The sequence below is a fragment of the Lepidochelys kempii genome, chromosome 1 (genome assembly GCF_965140285.1).
Source record: "Lepidochelys kempii isolate rLepKem1 chromosome 1, rLepKem1.hap1, whole genome shotgun sequence".
Classification (NCBI taxonomy): domain Eukaryota; kingdom Metazoa; phylum Chordata; order Testudines; family Cheloniidae; genus Lepidochelys; species Lepidochelys kempii.
In genome coordinates this window covers 192,804,384-192,814,517 of record NC_136380.1, presented here as the reverse complement: position 1 = coordinate 192,814,517, position 10,134 = coordinate 192,804,384, and positions in this window count along the sequence as shown.

The following is a 10,134-nucleotide window of genomic DNA, read 5'->3' as shown; positions in this document are numbered from 1 at the left end:
AGACCGGCAGCCCGGAGAGGTCTTGTGGAAAACCTCTCGAACAGAGATAAAAGAGCTGCCGGTCGTACCGGAGCCCTTGGAAGCGGCGCAGGAAGGTGTGCGCCAATATGCTCCATGTCGAACTACCTGCACTATAAAGGAGCCTCTGCAGGGCTTAGGGCAGAAGACGCGGACCTGAGTGTGCAGACACTTCAGTCCCTGCCCTCCTTCCTTCAGGGGTAGATGAAGAACCCCAACAGGGGCCCAGTGCATTCCTGATCAAAAGAACTCTAGAATCGATGTCCGGAGGTCGGTCAGGAAACCCGGGGCTGGGACCAGGGTGTTGAGCTGGTACCAGAGCGTGGACAGGACTAGTTGGTTAAGCACCAGTGCTCTCCCTCGGAGGGAGAGACATCGGAGTAGCCTCGTCGATTTCCGGAGCCGCTCTATCACCCCACCTTCTAAATTTTGCCAGTTCTCCGGTGGAGAAGGGTGCGTGGCAGACAGGTAAACACCTAGGTAAAGCAGTGGACCCGCGCTCCATCGGATGGTCTGAAGCATGGGTGGGAGGGAGCTCACCTGCCGCCAGTCCCCCACCGCCAAGCCAGAGCTCTTGACCCAGTTGACTCGGGCGGAGGAGGCTGCCAAATAGATGGCCTGGCAAGCCTCCACCCGCGCCAAGTCGCCCGGGTCCTGGACCACGAGGAGCACGTCATCGGCGTACGCCGACAGGACCAGCCGCAGCTCCGGCTCCTGCAGCACCAACCCCATCAACCTCCTGCAGAGGAGACAGAGGAAGGGCTTGATCGCCAGAGCGTACAGCTGGCTCGAGAGGGGGCACCCCTGCCATACTCCTCACCCGAAGCTGACCGGTTCAGTCAGGGTCCAGTTGAGCCTAACCAGACGCTCCGCGGAAGCGTACAGCACCTGGAGAAAACTCACAAACTGAGGTCCGAATCCAAACACCTGCAGAGTGCCCAGGAGGTACCCATGGTCCACTCTATCGAACGCCTTCTTCTGATCAAGAGACAGGAGGGCGAACGACAGACCATCTCTACGCCCGAGTTCCAAAAGATCTCGGACTAGAAATAGGTTGTCAAAAATGCTGCGACCCGGGACAGTATAGGTCTGGTCTGGGTGGATCACGTCCGCCATCACGGACCCTAGCCGCAGTGAGATTGCTTTTGCTACGATTTTGTAGTCTGTGCTAAGGAGCGAGACGGGACGCCAGTTTCATAGATCGCGGAGGTCCCCCTTCTTCGGCAACAAGGGGAGCACTGCTCTCCTGCACAAAAGAGGGAGGACCCCGCCATGCAAAGACTCAGCCCAGACAGTGGCTAGATCTGGGCCAAGGATGTCCCAGAACACGCGGTAGAACTCCACGGTCAGCCCGTCCATGCCCAGAGATTTATTGGTGGGAATGCGACGGAGGGCTTCCGAGTACTCAGCCAGGGTGAGAGGCAGCTCTAGTCAGTCTCGGTCGCCCACGCTGACAGTGGGGAGTTCCTCCCAGAGCACCCTGCAAGCGCCAGGATCGGTCGGATCCGGGGAGAAAAGGCTTATGTAAAAGTCACGGGCCGTCCCACACATCTCCACCGGATCCGTGAAGGGGGCGCCGTCTTCTGCTAGAAGGCAGGTGACGTGTTTCTTGGCCCCCCTCATTTTCTCCAAGGTGTAGAAGACACGGGAGCCACGATCCATCTCCTGAAGGAGGTAGGTGCGGGATTGAACAAAGGCACCTCGGGCCCGATGGTTCTCACGGGCCCGGAGCTCCTCCCGCTTCTCCCGGCACGCTCCGCAAAGGAACGGGTCCTCGGGGCTGGTGGCCAGATGCCTCTCCATCTCTAAGACTTTCCATTCCAACTGCTCTATCGCTGCATTTCTCCGTTGGCTGGTGCCCCGGGTGTTGTCACGGCAGAAGAGCTTGGCGCACACCTTCCCTAGATCCCACCATCGCCGCGCCGAGGGAAAGGCACGCCACTGCTCTCGCCAGGCCAGCCAAAACTCCCAGAAGAAGCCCTCATCCTCCAACAGGCTGTTGTTCAAGTGCCAATAGGCCAGTCCCGGCCTCTCTGCACGGAGGGAGGCTGTTATGGTGGCTAGATGATGGTCGGAAAATGGGGCCGGCCAAATGTTGGAGGAGTGGGCCTGTGAAAGATGGAAACGGGATAAATAAATATGGTCCAACCGAGAGTGGTGTGACCGATAGGCCTCCACCCGGACAAAAGTGAACGTGGAAGTGTCATCTGGGTGGTGGTCATGCCAGACGTCTACTAGGGAGAGATGTTCGACTATTTCTCGGAGAATGTTCGCAGCGGCCGGGCTCAGCTTGGCCCCTGAGTGGTCCTGTTCCTGGAGGGTGGTGTTAAAGTCCCCTCCCAGGACTAAGCACTCGTGAGAATCTAGGGAGCTGAGGAAGTCTGACACCTGCTGATAGAATTGTGGCCGCTTCGGGCTCGTTGTCGGGGCATAGATGTTAACGAGGTTGACCACGAGCCCCTCCATATGGACTCGGAGATGCAGCAGGAGGCCCGGCATGGCCTCAGTGACCCCTAGCACCTCGAGCCATAGGTTGGGGGAGAACAGGGTCGCCACTCCAGCTTGTCGAATCGTGAAGTGGCTGAAGTAGACCCCGTCCCCCCACTCCATCCGCCAGCTGTCCTCGGCGGTCGGATCCGTATGGGTCTCCTGCAGGAAAACCACAGAGTACCCCCCTTCCCAAAGGGAAGAGAGCACCTGGGACCTGCGGAGAGCCATCCTACTGCCCCTGGTGTTCAAAGTTGCAATAATGAGGGGCGTCATGCGGAGGGCTGGGGGGGTGGGGGTTCCTTATTGGCGGGGGTGTTCGCAGCCCCTGGTGGGTCGCGCAACAATCTGTGACCCATCCCGTAAGTGAGTAAATCGTCACGGAAGCTGTGGGCCCTCCCGTAGGCCGCGGCACCGTGCCTTCCTTTCCCTTTACCCTCCTTTATAAGGGCCTTGTGGCCTGGAGGATTTGATTGAAGTCCCCCCATAGCTGGAGAGCTAGCTGTACCCTGTTGCGGGAGCCACGGATGTCTTCTAAAAACTGTTGCAATGCTTTTCGCAGCTCATGGGGGGGGTGGGGTTGCAATTTCCGGGTTATTCCCTGGTGGGGCTCTTGGTGCAGCCTCGTGGTCCACTGAGGTGGGCAGGCAGGGTGCAGACCACTGATGGGGCGTCTGACAGGCTAAAGTTATTAGGTCCGTCTCAAGCCTTGGGATAGAAGAGGATGGCGGAGGAAAAATTGCAGCTCTTAATGGGTCGCGGCAGGAAAGTGCAAAGGCTGCTCCTTGGGGGGGGATCTGCAAAAAACGGGAAAGAAATAACCCCAGGGGCGGCAATAGCATTGCAGGAGGAGGTGGTTTGGGCAGGGACAAGGGTGGGGGCAGAGGCGAGGCTCTGGGCTTTGGGAGGCAAGCAGCTGAAAAATGGTGCCTCCTGAGCAGATTCGAGGGTTGAGGGGAGGGGGCTCCCAGTGATGCTAGGCGCAGGTTCTGTGGTGGATTTGGCAGCCATGGCCTCAAGGGGTGGACCACCTTCTGCAGGGTGCTCGCCCGGGAAGGCGGTTAGGGGGAGGGAGCATGGGGAAAGGGGGACTGGGGTAAGGTTGCCCAGATTGAGGCCAGCCGGCAGTAGGTCATTCTCTCCCTGGGTGACCGGGGTCAAACCTAGGGCCTCGATCTCCTCATACATGAAGGAGAGGTCGTCTTCTGCCACCCCGGGGGTCTCCCCTCTGGTGCCCGCTACAACAGTCGCTTCAGGGTTCGCGGAGCGGTTCGGGTGATATTCGGGCAGAAGGTGCTTCCTCAGGGGTCTCGGAGGGGATGGTCTCCCGTGGAGGGGAGAGTCTACCTTCCAGTGCTATTTTGTCTTCCCCTCCCGACACCGACGGATGGATCTCGCTCATGGGCATAGCGGAAGGCTCTATATCAGTGCCTCCCTTCCTGGTCTTCCGGGGGGCCTCCGCATTGGATGGGTGCAGCGGAGCTCGAGCCTTCCGCTTGCCTCGCTTTCCCTGGACTAGGGTCCAGCCCTCCATAGCATCATCTGGGGGCTGGTTAGCAGGGGTCGTGTCGGGGGGCAGAGGCGATGGTTCAGGGGTTCGGGGGGATAACGGTGAGGCAGCATGAGGGGCGGGGGGTTCTCCTTGGGGCGGGCCCTCTCCTATACCTGGTAATATCTTTGCTGCACCCTCCTCCATAGGCTCTGCTGGATTGTTAACAGCAAGGGCGGGGCTCCCTCGCTTGTCTGGGCGTTGTAGGGGAGGTGTCCCCTGGGCCCAGGCAGGAGCAGTGGTGGATCGAGCAGGAGAGGTGGTTTCAGATGTCGGGCGGCCAGGGGTGTCGGCAACGACAGAGCCGATGTCCTGCTGGGTCTCGGGGGTCTCGGGTGCCCCTCTCTGCTGGGCCAAGGGGCAGTCTCTTCAGACATGCCCTGCTGATTGGCAGAGGTAGCACCGGGCCTCTCCTGTGGAATAGTAGACCCAAAAGCGGGGTCCCTGGTAGGGGACTAGGAAGGACCCCTCGAGCGCCTCTCCATCACGCGGCGGCGGCAGAAGCTGCACTTGCTGGCGGAACGAAAGGACGTGACGGAGGGTGGGGTCCTTGCAGCCCAACAGGAGAGGGCTGATGACAGAAACGGGTTTCCCCCAGGTGGAGAGAGCGGGTAACAGGGCGGCATTGGGTAGAAAAGGAGGGACGGAGGTCAGGACTAGGCGCACGCTCAGGTCTTCTAGCGGCTCCAGGGGGACAAACACCCCCCCCACCACCAGCCCCTTCTCCACCGCCTCCTGGGCAGCAATCTCCGATGCTAAGAAAAAGATGACCTTCTCGTACATTTTGGAGGCCGCCACAATAGCTGTGGGTCCTACCACCCTCGCCAACGCCTGCACGTATGTCTCCACATGGGGCGAGGCGGGCACCAGGAGGCAACGGACGCCATGCTTCCTGGTCATGGTGGGAAAGGGGCCTCGGCCGCTATTGATGGTAACGGAGGTGGTGGGTGGGCGAGATGACGAGGCGGCAGGCGGGGAGGGGCTGCCACCACCCGGGCATACGCCCTGGGGGCCGGGGGAGGGACGCTCGCAGAGCTGGTGGAGGGAACAGCGGGGAGGGACGCCATGGTCGATGACAAGGCCACAGCGGTGGGGGCAGCCTCTGCCATGGAGGGCTTGGTGGTTGTGGCAAGGCCCTTCCCCTTCTTCGCACCCTGGCCTTTCTGGCTAACCGGGGGGGCTTTCCTAGAATCTGGGGGGGCGGTGGGCGTAGTAGCGGCAATAGTTGCCCCGGTGCCTCCGGCTGCCAATGCCCCAGCGGGGGCAGTGGCAGGTGTTTTGGCAGCAGTGGGGGGGGAGGCTTGGGGGTTGGGCAGGGGGGGTTGTTGCAGCTTCCCTGGGCAATGTCTTTGTCTTCTCTCCCGGTCTTTGTGGAGCATTCCAAAAATGCCAAGCAGATAAGAAGACAATTAATTGCGGGTCCACAAAAACAGCAAACGGCTGGGTCTGGGGGCTTCCATTCCCCTCCTCTGGGGAATGGGTCGGCAGTCCTCCCCCTCCTCCGGGGGTTGCAGCTGAAGCAGTAGCAGCGTCCAAGGGCAGGAGTGGAGGGGCTGGCAGGCAAGCTGGCAGGCAACCAGCACTTAAACGGCAGCAGAAAAAAAATACAGCAAAAAAAAAAAAAACCGAAGAAAAAGCATCTGGCCCGGTTGCCGGGGGGGGTGGGGGGAACTAAAGCAGGGGCAAAAAGCAAGGAAAGCCCAGGCCAGAGGGCAGCAGGAGAGTTCAGAAGGGAGCCTTCTTCCCTGGAGAGGGAAGGAAGTTTGCTATAGATTAATTAAAGCACCTGAAGCCAATTAGAGCACCTGAAGCCGGTCACCTGATAAAACCCCCCTGCTTCAATCAGACAAGGAAAGGAATTGAAGCAGAGTGGATTGGTGTTGGAGCAGAGAGCAGTTTGGAGGGAAGCAGAGGAGAGTTTGGAGAAGTGCTGCGGTGGGTTAAGAAGACCAAGACCCTAGGTAAAGAGACACCTGGTTTGTGTGGAGGGAGGGCAGGAAGCCCCACAAGCTGAAGGGCAGGAGAGGAAAGTAGCCCAGGGGAAGGAATGGCTAGTTCAAGCGGTTTACCACTATCCCTAGGGCCCCTGGGCTGGGACCCAGAGTAGGGGGCGGGCCCAGGTCCCTCCCTCTCCACTTCCCTCCTCTAGGACACTAGTGGGGCAGTTAATACCCCAGTTCAGGGGAGAGAAACGGTGCCCTGAACCCTCCCCAAGAAGAGAAAGCGTGAGACCCATCAAAGTAGTGTCGGCAGTTTGCCACATACCTATAGATTTAACTGGCTGACAGGGTAATCCTTGTAAGCCTCTGGGTACTCTTAACCTTACTAATACAGGAGTTAATTAATATGTTTTTATATTAGCTTTCATTGATCATTTTTAGGATTATTTCACAGCACTGAGCATTAACAATGTATCAAGTAGATCAATAAAATAATAAGAGACAATATCCCAGATATTGGACTAAACTTTTTAAGCTTATTTTAGGACACAGTTGCAGGTAATCCAATAAATTGGACTAATTAGAAATAATTGCCAAGCAATTCCATGCATTCACACTGTTTTAAAATATTATTTATCTTGCTTGGTTTACCGTTTAGTTATGGACAACAAATTATTGTGGTAATTTCAACCAATGGGCCATAACGTCGCTAATTATTAACTCTATGCAATATCCACCGTGGAAATCCCATCCTTATCGGGACCTAGGTGTTCACCATTGGTATAAAGTGTAAAAGTACTAATGCACACACTGGTTACTGTTTAATGATTAAGTGCCCTTAAACTTAATCATTAAAGTGTGGATTTAACTATAGAGGAAGTGATTTAGTATCTTCAACAATAAAGTTAAAGAAAATGTAGATAAGTGTGATGTATTCAACTCAACAAGGCTTGATGAAATGCATCCTAGAGTACTTGGGGAACCTACCTGAAGTAATCTCTAAACCATTGGCTATTATTTTTGAGAACTCACGGAGGATGGATGAGGTTCTGGAGGACTAAGGTACTATGTTTGCCATTCTCATCTTCAAAAAAGGGAAAACTAGGACCTGGGAAATTGTAGACCAGTGAGCCTAACTTCGATACCTGGGAAGATCCTGGAACAAATTATTAAACCATCAATTTGTTCAAACCTGGAGTATAATAAAGTGATAAGTAATAGACGGCATGGGTTTGTCAAGAACAAATCATGCCAAACAAATCGAATTTCCTTTTGACAGGATGTGTCAACACAGCCTTGTCACTAAAAGCTGCTTAGTGTAGACATGCCCTGAGATTTTCTATATCCTTGGTATGAGCTGGGTGAAACCTTGTTATGGGTTGAGTTAAAACTTCACTGAGATGGATGGGTGTGAACTCACTCACCATTCAATCAACATAGTTGTAAGGATAAATTAAGTCCTTACCTAAGACAAAAGGGTTATGTGAACCCACCCAGGAGTTTTGGACTGATTAGGGAGGGAGTTTTGCTGAGTATTGTTCCTGATTGAGAGAGAGAGAGAGATGGGAGTTGGGGGAGGCAGAATGCACAGAAACTGAGAACAGACTGAAGAAACTGAGAGGCAAAAAGCAGGAGACCTGAGCAGTAGCTGTTGAGTGCAGCATGACTCTGGAAAAGGCTAAGGAGCGAGCTTTTGGATCTGTTGGCTAAAGAGACTTGGGGCTGTAAGTTAAGAAACTACGCCTTTTGTTCTTAGTTCTTTCTGCATGCAGAGACACAGGACTTTGTACATTCCTTGTAAATAAACAAAATTGTATCAAAACACCTGACTCCATTAATATCTACTTCCAACTGGAGCATCTCTAGGCTCTCAAAATCTGACTAGCCACTTGGGTGAAAAAGGGGCAACATACTGTTGATAAATTCTGATACACCCAATGAACCAAATACGGCTTTGATGTGACTCCAGTGATTTTAATTAAGTTTTGTCTCCTTGCACCAATTTTGTTCCTCAGGAGCATAACTTGTAGGCAGCCGCTACTCTGAAGAAAATTATTTCAGTCAGCGATAGAAATGCAAGTAGCACAGACTTTCTACTTGTCATACACTCAGCAACTGAAACAAGCTGTGGTACAGCTGACTATAAGAAGTTAAAAATCCAACTCGTGTACAGAAATAAACAGAAGTAGCAAGACCATTTGCACTCACCATCTGGTGATTCCCAATCATGTTACATATATCAGGCCTGAATTTGGAACAACGTAAAGCAGAGATCCAAAACTTAATGTTAAAGTGTGACAACTCTCTCAGTTGCTTTGGACAAAAGATTGAACAATGTCCCAAGCTGCATTTGTTCAAATAGAGTCTTGCAGTTACAGGTGTAACAGTTCTCAACATCATTATTCGGGTAGAAACATTGTCTATATTTTTTTATTTATTTATTTGGTATGTGACAAAAGCTCAATCCACATGAAGAATCTGGTTTACTGGCTTCCAAACAAGCAATAAAATGGACTTTTGATGTGTCTAGTGATTAGGGTGACCAGATGTCCCAATTTTATAGGGACAGTCCCAATATTTGGAGCTTTTTCTTATATAGGCACCTATTACCACCCATCCCCTGTCCCGATTTTTCACTCTTGCTGTCTGGTCACCGTACGAGCGATATAGGCCAGCAGTATTTTAAATATTATTTCAATATTGATGCAAGTTTTTGTGCTTGTTGAAGATGCTAGGTTCACAGATGCTGTGGATAGAGTCAAATCCTTTCTAGAAGGCAGGCACATTGTGGAAAGCCTTGTACCATGGGAATTAAGTGGCACCCTTTAACTCTCTAAGAGACATGTCACAAACTGAATGTGCTCCCCAGACTGAATTATTCTCTAACTAGTGTTATGTACATGGTAGGGTGCAGGATGGCTAATAGCAGGTTACGCTCTTGTATCCATAACTAATTGGCTTCAGAGCTTCCTTCTCGGACAGAGACACCAGAAGTGTTCAGTATAATATTCATGGATGAAGTTTCCTTAAATAAGGTATGTTACACACAATGCCACCAAGTGGCTGACTCATATAATATACTTTAGCATTACATTACTGCCAGTCTCCAGAAGTGGCTAGTTCAAGTCAGGATAGAAACTCACTGGTGGGAAGTGGTAGCAGTGATTGCATTTCTGCTTCTTGTATTGTTTTTGTTATGTGGGTAAATGACTGGTTTCTGACATTAGGATTATCCATCTAATTGCTTTCACTGGAATAAATTTGCTTTTTTAAATAAACGTGTGCCATAAGAGAAGAAAGGGGGTGGGGGGGAAAGGCCAAGATAATCCTTAAGTTTTAAAAAACACTTTTTTATGGCTGAATGTGAAGCGTGTTACTTTAGGGAACAAGGAAAAATAGGAGAAATAGCTTGACTTCTTTTGACAGCAGAATTAATATAGACATCTAATACAGCCAGGACAAAGGACCTTTCTGAATAGCTAGCCCTTTGTTTTGACTGAACTTAATGCAGATAACAAGATTTTCATTAATCAGAAGATTATTAATAGACATGTTACAAAGCCTCCCTTGCAAGTGAAGTAAAGTGGAACCCTCTAAAAGTGACCTAACTGGACTCTCCCCTCCCACCCCCAAGTCAAAACTTCACTACAGCAGAGTTTAACCGTAATCAGAACTGAAACTTTCATGTTGCAATAACACTGAAACAACTTGGTACCTGCATTCAGTTTCACTACAGAGTTCACATTCACCTGAGATTACTACTACCTGAACTCAATTCCAAGTACTCAGCTTTGAATTGCAACCTCTTGCCATATTAGCCCATTTTATCTGAATTATGTTTTCCAGTGTCTTAGTCTGCTCTTACTTCTTTGAAGCAGAAGTTAGAAGTAAAATAAAATAAAATTGTTTATTCATAAATACACAATATACTATAATGCTGCCTTGTAAACTGTAGCAAGTGTGAATGACTTTCAATTAGGCAGAGCAGTAATATTGTGCCATCCATTAGATTCATCAAAGCTAGGCCTAAGACTGCAATCTTTAGCTGCTTCACTGATTTTTATTGCTATGCTAAATAATATGAAACCTTATAAACAAGGCAAATTAAAAACCTGTTGGGGGGGAAATGCAATTGGAAAG